This window comes from Garra rufa, chromosome 21, assembly GCF_049309525.1.
Source record: "Garra rufa chromosome 21, GarRuf1.0, whole genome shotgun sequence".
Lineage (NCBI taxonomy): Eukaryota > Metazoa > Chordata > Actinopteri > Cypriniformes > Cyprinidae > Garra > Garra rufa.
The window spans coordinates 41,332,015-41,342,812 of record NC_133381.1 but is presented as its reverse complement, the minus strand read 5'-3'; positions in this window follow the sequence as shown (position 1 = coordinate 41,342,812).

The following is a 10,798-nucleotide window of genomic DNA, read 5'->3' as shown; positions in this document are numbered from 1 at the left end:
ATGCGTTACGTTACTTTTTAAATCTGGGCAGGGCTTGCTTGTTTGTTTTTAATATAAAAAGTATTTTTGTCAAATGTAAAATCCTTTTTACAGCAAAAGCCTCAGGCTTAGAGAAAAGTACATTGACGTCTGTACAGTAGACCGCAGAAGAAAAATGTCAACTCTTCAGCGATAAAAAAAGAAAACAAATGTTAGATTATCTCGAGTCATTTTTGTTTATTAATATGGATGAATTGGATCATCGAAGGTCGGCAGCAAAGACATCGGTTAATAAAATTGGATTAAATACATAAAGGATATTTGTATTGTTTAAAATATTTAATTATTGCAGGTTTGCGTTGAATTTCACTGTTTTTATTCATTTTGAAAAACACTATCTGTTTTTTAGTGAGTGAGATGAATTAATGCATGTTCACATTTATTCTAGAACTAAAGTAACATCTTACTCACAATTTCTCTCAACATGGAGACAGAAGAGCTTTTAATCAATAAATGAGGGAAAAGTAACTGGGGTTACTAATTTGAAAAAGTAACTCAGATATTTTCGTGTCAATTAAAAAGTAACGCGTTACTTTATTAGTTACTTGGAAAAAGTAACTTGCGTTACGTGTAATGCATGTTCGCTTTTGGTACCTTTGAGGTACTAATAGCATATTTCAGTGAGTAAATAAGGTACACAAGGCCCAAAATTAAAAGGTGAAGTATTTTGAATGAGATACACAGTTTGTAGAAATCATAGCAGGATGATTCAGCGGCTGTCCTTGTCTTATCAAGGTTAAGAATCCATTCTGTTTGAGCCAAAAGAAAGAGTGAATTATAATAAGTGATGGCGGACGAGCGGACGGGGGTTTGGACCGGCCGAAGTCTCACCTATACGGACTCTCGCAGCTCAATGTCACGTCAAACGTCTCCATCATTTACAATCCTCCTCATTTCTGCATTGAGACAAATGCACGTTTTTGTAGGCAGATTGACTTTCAGGACGAAGCATAGAGACAGGGAGGAAACTAGGAATCTGAGTAATTTGATTGGACGAGCAGATGATGTTGAGTTCATGTTGACGGACATGAGAGGAGATCAGACATGAATGCTGGAATAAATCTCTCACACATTCGTCCTTGGTAATGTCAATAAGATGGGCCCAAGTCAAAATAAATAAGTGCAGCCTATAAATATGATTTCATGTATATTGTGCTCCTGACAAATGTATTTTACCTTTTGAAAAAAGGAAGTTCAAATACAATTCCGTTTCCAGGAAACTCTGACCTTTGTGTGTCTGTCCGTGATCAAATAATTGATTAACTATATAAAACATATCACAATTGGAGGAGATACTTTAAAAACACATATGTGACCCTGAACCACAAAACCAGTCATAAGGGTCCATTTTTTTTTTGCAAAGAAATTCAAAATATTGAGAAAATCGCCTTTAAACTTTCTTAGCTTTGCATATTACCATTCAAAAATTACATTTTGATGTATTTATGTTAGGAAATTTACAAAGAACCTTCATAAAACATTATTTATTAAAGAAAAAGCAACAATTTTGACCCATACAATGCATTTTAGGCTATTGCTACAAGTACACCAGGATCTACTGGTTTTGGAAGACTGGTTTTGTTGTCCAGGATCACATATTTATTAACGAATCTAAATGCTGTTCATTCTGTTCCAAAACTGAGCTTATTCACAATTGATTTTCAGAGTTTTTGCTACAGAATGCATTACTGTAATAGCATAAAATTACAATAATATTGAGTAAAATGTGCTTTTTTAAACATTGAACTACTTTGATAAGCATATTTAAAATAAACTTTGTGGTTTATATGGAGTTTGTTACAATGCATTATAATTTACTTTTCCAAAGAACTCTTAAAAATAAAGGTTTTTAATTAATTAATTTATTTATTTTGGCTGTGATGCCGTAGAGGAACCATTTTGGGTTCCCCAATTAAAGAACCTTTCAGTGAACAGTCCTCAGAAGAATGTTTTTTTTGTTTGTTTTTTTTTGTTTTGTAAGTGTAAAAAAAAATGTTTTAAAAAACCTTTTTCCAAAACCTTAAAGATTCCATGGCTGTTTTGGTTCTTCATGAAACCATCAATGCCAACACTGCAAAAAATGCTTTTCTTACTTTGATTTTAAGTCTCGTTTCCAGCCAAAATATCTACAAATTCTTAAATCAAGAAGGATTTTCTAGATGAGTAAAAAATATTGTCTTGTTTTCAGAAAAAAAAAAAAAAAGTCAAAATTAAGTTTTTGCTTAGAACAAGCTAAATAATCTGCCAATGGGGTAAGAAAAAAAAAATCATATTTCAAACAGAAAACAAGATTATTTTTCTTACCCCATTGGCAGATTATTTAGCTTGTTTCAAGCAAAAACGCACTTAATTTTGACTTGTTTTTTCTGAAAACAAGACAATATTTTTTTACTCATCTAGAAAATCCTTCTTGATTTAAGAATTTGTAGATATTTTGGCTGGAAACAAGACAAAAATCTAAAAAAATTGCAGTGAATAAAGAAACTTTATTTTTAGTGAAGCATGCATGTATTGCTTTCTAATGTAGTCAAATGAAGGCAGGATAATGCAGCTGCTTGTTTTTGGAACCGTGCATATGATCAGCAGAATGCCGTCTATGTAGGCAGCACACAAGATTTTGGAACGGAGCCCGTGATGAAAATACCCCTCAATCCCCTGAGAGGCGGGTGATAAGAGTAATCAAAGCTGCCCTGGGCGCTCGGGGGCGGATGGGTGGAGGGGGCAGATACAGGGCACAGTGTCACAGACAGCTCAATACAATCTACACACGTAGAGCTTCATCTGATTTGAGGGAAGAGCGTCTGTCTTTGTGCTTTAAAGCAGGAGGTCGGAGCCCGAGAGCTCACGGACTCTGCACGCGTGCGTCTCAGCGAGCGGCCGGCGGGTCTGTCTTCATGTTAACTCACTGGATGGAGCCCTGCTGTCCGAACGCAGCGTGAGACGACTGAAGCGCTGAGGGTCCAGACAGAGATGAAGCCGCTCTTAGACCTCCTGTCTGTTCCTTCAGTCAGACGCTAAAGCTCCCTGAGCAACTCACAGAGAAACTCTTGAGTAAGACCACATGTAGAAGCTGGATATTTTAATATTTTATAATTATAATAATAAAATAATAAAATAATAATAAAATATTTAATCTCAACAATTGTGTATTTGTTTTGAAATGGCTTAAAAGGGTGATTAACACAATGAGAGAGAAAAGAACACAGCCAAATATCTAAAAAAAAAAAAAAAAAATCTAAATTAAATTCAAATCCTTATATTTATGATTTTTCTTATTTCCTATTACCAACTAAATCTAATTAATTCCAAAATAGCAAAATAAATCTTTTAATAAATATTTAAATACCTGGAAGGTTTTGGTTAAAATGTTTGTTGTACTTTTAAGTAATTTAAGTGTAGTGAAAAAAAAAAAATACAGATATTAATATTTACACTACCGGTCAAAAGTTTGGGGTCAGTAAATTTTTCTTCTTCTTCAAGGGTGTGTTAAATTGATAAAAAGTGATAGCAAATACTTACATTGTTAGAAAATATTGATATTTTGAATAAATGCTGTTCTTTTGAGCTTTTTATTCATCAAAGAATCCTGAAAAAATATCACAATTTTTAAATAAATACTTTGCAGGGCAACTGTTGCAATATATAATCCAATATAGATCATTCCAATAATAAATCAGTATATTAGAATGATTTCTGAAGGATCATGTGACACTGAAGACTGGAGTAATGGCTGATGAAAATTCAGCTTTGCATCGCAGGAATAAATTAAATTTTAGAGTATATTACAATAGAAACCATTATTTCATATTGTAATAACATTTCGCAATATTACAGTTTTTTTCTATATTTTTGATTAAATAAATGCAGCACTGATGAGCATAAGAGACTTTCTTTAAAAACATTACAACTCTTACTGACCCCAAACTTTTGACCGGTAGTGTATATAATATGTTTTTATATTAGATGTAAAAAAATTTATTTAGCCTTTTATGGAAGTAATAACTGCAAGGTTTTTACGCAATGCTGTACATTTAAATAAAATGCACTTTATTCAATTTTATTTTTTTTTAATCTTTTTTAAATTTATTGAAAATATTGATGTTCCCATCATATTAAAATCTCAATATATATTACAAAAATATATTATATTTGTATTTTAAGATGACAGGAGCATCATTCAGATTCAGGTTTTTAAGGTATGACCTCCATTTGTTAGTTATTTATTTTTATGCCTTTATATAAGACAATACTGTTAACAGCAGGGAGAGAGAAACTGCCTTCAATCTCCTGAACAGATCGATATAAGTTTTGCGCACAAGGCTGTGGATCCAACCTTCTGTGTGTATTTTAATATACACTATAAAGCTTTTATCCAGTATTCTTAGTGTTTGTGTTGTAATAATGTAAAAATTGCTAATATAAGTCAAAGTCCAGTGGAGAAGCAGAGCCCAGTTGCTGCGGGCAGCTTGGAGCCTCCATCCAGCTCAGTTTACTGTCCAAATGAAAGCGGCTCTCCAGTCCAGATCCAAGAGCTTCTGTCATTGCCGTCCAATAATGGAATGACCTCCCAAACACAGTCAGAACCACACCAGCGTCTGCCAGCACACCTATTCAGAAACCTCAGCTCAACCGTTCCTATAATACTAGTCTACTTCTGACTGACTGACTGACCAGAAGCCCTTACCCTTCATTCCCAGCAGCCTGTCTCCTGTTTATTTCCTGTCTTTTAACTCACATACAGATACAGTACAGCAAGTCCAATCAACAACCAATGGATACAATCAAGTTTTGCGTTATAATACAGTAGTACAGTCTGTTTTTCTCATTTCTCAATTTCAATACTCTTGAGCTGTCAAGATATCATATTTCTCCACCTCTAAGCCATATGTGCAGCATAGAGGGACAAGTGCCCTCAATATTCATCAGCTGTAAACAAATTTGGGACTTTAAATGGCAGATTCTGAAACTATTATCCACAAATGTAAATATGTGCCTTACAAGGTACCAAGAGTAATTTATAACATGGGAACAAGAAACAGGAATTAAACAAAACCACAAAGTAAAAGTCTACAAAACAAGAGCTCAGACAGACACAACATGACAGGAATATTAAAACAACTAAAAAAAGTTAAAAATTGAAATTATGACAAAAATCTCAAAATTTGCAACTTTTAATGTCATAATTATGCTTATGTCAGTTTATGACTTCATATCATAATTTTAAGTTTCAATCTTATAGTTATGACTTAGTATGTTATGATTGTGACTTTCTGACTTTTATTGATGCAAAAATATGACTTTCTTCTAATTTTGATTTTGGACTTTTTACTTTTTTGATCTCATTATTCATGCATTGTTATTCGTTAATGATTCAGCATGTTAAAATTTTTGACTTTTTATCTCATAATTCAGATTTTTTGGTCATAATTATGAATTTTGATTTCTTTATGTAATTAGTCATAATTACAACCTCTTAATCTCCTAATTTTGTTTAAATCTCACAATTTCTCATCCTATATTTTTTATAATGCTTAATGTTTTTCTCTTTTTATTTTATAATTTCAACTTTTGCTATAATTTCGACTTTGTCATAATGACATTTTATCATAATTGATCTCTGAATTTTATGATTCACTCATTATTTACCAAAGCACAACTTTTCTTCCTGTTTTTTTTTCCTCCAGTTGAGCTTAGAAAAAAATATTTTTTTTGTCTCAACTATGACATTTGATCTCATTATTTAGAATTGTATGATGCACTCATGATTTTCCAAACCATTTTTGTGGTGGAATTTTACATTAACTCAATTTTAACGTGAAGAAATTTTGTTTACCTTTTTTTGTGTCAAAATCATGAGGGATTGTATGTTATTTTTGATAGCATTTTTTCACATAATTAAAAAAATCAAATAAAAATAATTTAATAAATTGCAATTCCTTGGCACCTCATTTGAAATCCAATCCATTCATTAACCCGATGAAGTCACTCCAACAAAAGAAAGAGCTTTACGAGTTAATGACTCCTCCATTGGTGAGTTTTGAAGGATGGTCTGTAAAGGAGAGCGACAGCAGCAGACGTGGAGGTGGACGTTACCTCGCTGGTTTTAGGAGGTGAGTCCGGCCAGCTGGCACCAGAATCTCGCGATGGAAGTGTTTGGATTTAGAGGAACACAGAGAGACCCCGGCAGACGCACCACAAGGGTCCAGGACCCTCTCAGCACGCCTCTGTAGGGCTGCCCGGACCCCCGCCGGCTCTGGACAGATGGAGCGGCCGACCCCGGAAGCCAGGAAGGAGGAGAGGGTTGACACACAGGAAGGAGAATGGCAGTGGCCGCAGATGCCAAAGGAAGCTCGTGTGTCTGAGTCGAGCTGAACTGCAGCAGGTGTGTGATCAACCTCACGCTTCATTTCATACCGGCCTGCTTTTTGATATCAGACAGAACGCCAGTCACAGCTCTCAGACCCCGCCGGACGCTGGGTCAGAGCTCTAAATGACTGTATTATTATACAGAAGCCATCAAAACTATTTGTCACACTTTGAATTCTCAGTATGTCATTGCATTACATCAGGGAAATCAAGTGTCATTTGTTTTAAAGTCAACCTGAACCCAAGGCAGAAATTTGATTGTATTCATCAGGACCTGATTGGATGGTAAAAAGAAGTGGTTGAAAAATAAAAGGACCTAGTGATGAAATGGAAAGTAATGTAAGAACAGGTGTGTACAATGCTGATTAGGCTCATTGGAAATGTTGAAAAGTTGAAATGGACACTGGATGCACACTTCCAAAAATGTTAACATGCTGTGAGATTTGAAAACTGATATTTTCAAACATCAGCGTCACATACGCAGCTTTATATGTATGGGTTTTCTTGGTAGCTAACGCAATAAAGTGTGTTTTTCTATCACTTTTGCATTCATTAACACTGTTTTAGAGTTGGGTTTGGTGAAGAGGGTTGTTATGTTCCACCACAGCAGAGCATTTAAGCTTTTATGCTGTCTTCACATGCTACTGGAATTATTGTAAATACTAGTTTCCTAATAGGAAATTAGACATGAATGCCTCTTAAGTCTTATTTACTACTGAGAAATTCAGAAATAATTTTGATACCAGAGTTTCCGAGTTGGCCAGTTCATAAACTTTAAACATGGTGGAGGGGACAACCATTGCTGCTGTCAATGCTGTTCTCACAACAACTACAACACTTTGTCTTGTTGCTAAAGTAGTGTATATATAGGCTAGATATGAACAATCAGTCAAAGCATATTGTATGTTTTCAAAGTGAATTAACTATGTATTTGACTGAAAGTCCAGAAAGTTGTCAGTAAACTGCATGTGTAGCATGGTGAATGTTTATATAATTGTCAACCAATGGGATGCTACATTTTATTCTTCCTGACATTAAAGCACTTTGAATACGACAAGCTAGAATGCAGTTAAATACCATTAAAATGCAAGATATCAGGCCCAGAACTGACCTTGTATAGGTTTTATATCATATGATATAGTTCAGCAATGTCACACCAGCAAGAACGCTGTTTTCCTGAATATCTGTATGATTGCATGTGTTATTGTTACATTTTAGAAACATTGTTACATTTTCGCAAATTATAACAGTTCCAATAAAAGCCTCAACAGAACTGTTGTGTGTCTCTGATCAACACAGTGGTGATTTGTTACTGAATGAATCCACGGTTTTTAAGTAAATCCAGTGAGTCAATGATTGACTCGTTCATAATGATAGTCACTTGCTTCATTTCTGAATGAATCTTCTGTTTGAACTAAACAGTTGAATGAATGACTGCATGACTCACTTGTTAAGAAAGTGACCTGCTCCCACCTACAAGTGGTTTTAGTTTCATATTTAGACCATTAAGGCCAATTTAAAACCCATTAATCTCTTATTTATGCAGAGGTGGCCAAAAACTCTACTCAAGTACCATATGAGATACATATAAAAATCAGCATCAGGGGAATTTCTTCATTTCTTACTTGAGGGCATTTTTTTTATCTACCTTAACTGATATAACTCATTAAAGGTTGAAGCTGCAATGGCAGTTTGTTGTTTAGTTGTTTATGCTGATGAGAGAATTTGCGGATGCATATTCATCAGAATTCAGTCAATGAGCACACACACTGAACAACTTTAGAGTTCTCTGAATTGATGAATCAAAATGCCTCTGATTTGATAGTGCATTCATAAGCTCAACGGAAATGTGTGTGATAGGTTATAATGCTCAAAGTGATTCAGACCATTTTTGCAGGCTTGTGTTTTCAAGGCCTTGAACAGAATCGACTCAAAAGAGTGATTCATTTGCGAATGGGGCACCATTCATGCCCCAGATAAAAGAGACAGAGAACATGGAATAAACTATATATTTCTTAAAATGTATTGCATAAAAATCAAGTAACCAGAGGAATGCTAACCAGTGTAGTGAAGTAAAAGTAGTTTTTTCATAAACTTAAGTAAAAGTACCCATCTTTAAATCTACTCTTAACAGTACAATAAAAAATGTACTTGAGTAAATGTACTTCATTACTACCCAACTCTGAGTTATGCAATTGCAATTGCAGTGTAAATGCATTCATGCCACCTCCGAACAGTCAGCGTAAATATACCTAAACGCCACTTTAGATACAGCTTCTGAAAAAATGTTACACTGTGTCTACACCGCAATATGACGAGATAAAGCTACTATTAAAAATCATTTGAATTTTGTGTCAGTACGTCATAAATAGAACGCAGCATCAGTTTACTGTCTGGGATTTGTTGTGTCGTACAAAGATGCATCCACTGTAGACAGCATCACTGATTATAATGGTTTCTATTGTATTTTGTTGCATCGAGCCAATATCAGGTGTAGACTAATACGTTTTCGTTTGAAAACGCATCTTTTTCTCTCCATTTTGGCCTTCCGTCTACACTGAGACGGCGTTTTTGTCAAGGAAAACGGAGCTTTTTGAAAACGCTCTCCAAAGTGGATAAATTTGAAAACGCCGTTTTCACAGTCCAAACTACAACGTGAAAACTTTTGAAAACGATGACGCATATTTAGTCATGTGACGCATATTGTACCAATAGATATCTATGTTTACACCAGTAATTGAGCCTGTGCTATTCACACACTGCTGCTAAATAGATTTACCTTGTACACTCCTCAAATTACAGTCCTAAAATGATGGCAAAAAATTTACTCACAGTTGCTGTCCTGCAAAACATGACGACAACTGCTTTTCAGATAAAATATGAATGAGCACTATATAGACGCGTCAGTGGATGATGAGATATTTCCGTAAATGATCCCGGCAGAAGAATTGCGTGAAAACGTATTACCTCTGTATAATTTTGGAGGCTTTACGCATGCGCAGTAAGGCGAATTTGACATTTTCCTACGTTTCAGTGTGGACGAGAATCTTTTGGAAAACGCTTGGAAACGCTAGTGTGGACGGAGAGCGTTTTAAAACGAAAACTCCGTTTTCAAATGTATCCGGATTAATGTAGACGTAGCCTTGGTGTTACAGCTACACTGAAGCCTAACAATTTTTGTGTGTGTGTAAGAAATTCTGTGTTGAATCAAAATTGTATTAGTTTTGTATGTAATGTCTTTTCACTACAGTTCTCATTTAAAACAATAATGTCTTTAACTCATATTTTGGGTGTTACCTCCCAGCCCAAATTGATGTGCGATTTAATTAATCAGCACGTTACGTAAATAACTAGATTAAAAATTGTAATCGCTCGACAGCCCTGCTTCTAGCATAAAGTATGTTTCTGGGCCGACTGTAGGCCTATCTCAGGTTCTCATCTGATATGACTTGCAGATGACGGCGCTCTGATCTCTTGACTCGCATCGTTTTGCAACATTTATGCGTCCACATCAAGCGCATGGCCCTGACCTCCACGTGCTCTCACATGCAAACGCCGTCTCCTATCCATCCCGCTTTATTGCCACCAGCGGCGGGACAGACGGTCCGTCCTACGCGCTCGGTCGCGGCCCAACGACTCCGGTGATGGAGAGGGTTTATAGGAGGGCAGCGTGCCGGAGACCACCTTGACCCGTCCCTCCGCAGACCCGGATCCCGACACCCAGCTCACCTCAGCTCTTGAGTTATTATCATAATTTCTCATGGCTCCATGTTTTACAGAATGTTTTGTGTTTTATTGCCTGAGAATCAGAGGCAGGAGCGGCAGCGAGCGCCGGCGTGATAAGAAAAGCAGTCATGTGAAAAATGAAAGGGGCCACATGTCCGGCAGAGAGAGGAGTGAGGGTCAAATAATAAAATACATGACAAATGCACCGGCCGTATTTCATGTTCAATGTGAAATGCACACAAACACACATACCTGTGCACACACGCCACATTCACATACAACAAAAACTCATGAATACAATAAAGATCAAATGACAAATGCCAAAACAGATAGCTGTGCTTTTAGAAGCTGATTGGTGTTTACTTGGAGTCTGACAGACATAGTCACTATGAGTCAATCAAAAGTTGTATTCAGTAATGTTTAATTACTTTACTTGAACTGTCTATTTATCTCACAATTACAACTTTTTTTATATAGTTTAAATTTCCTTGCAACCCTACAAAGTATAAACTGTTTGGAGAATGGATGGATAGAACATTTTTTTTTAATTATGACTATAAGTATTGTCAGAAAGTGGTGTAATTTTGACTTTAGTCTTTATTATAACTCTCATAATTTAAACTTTTAATCTCATAATTGTGAGATACTGTCATCATTTTGACTTTTT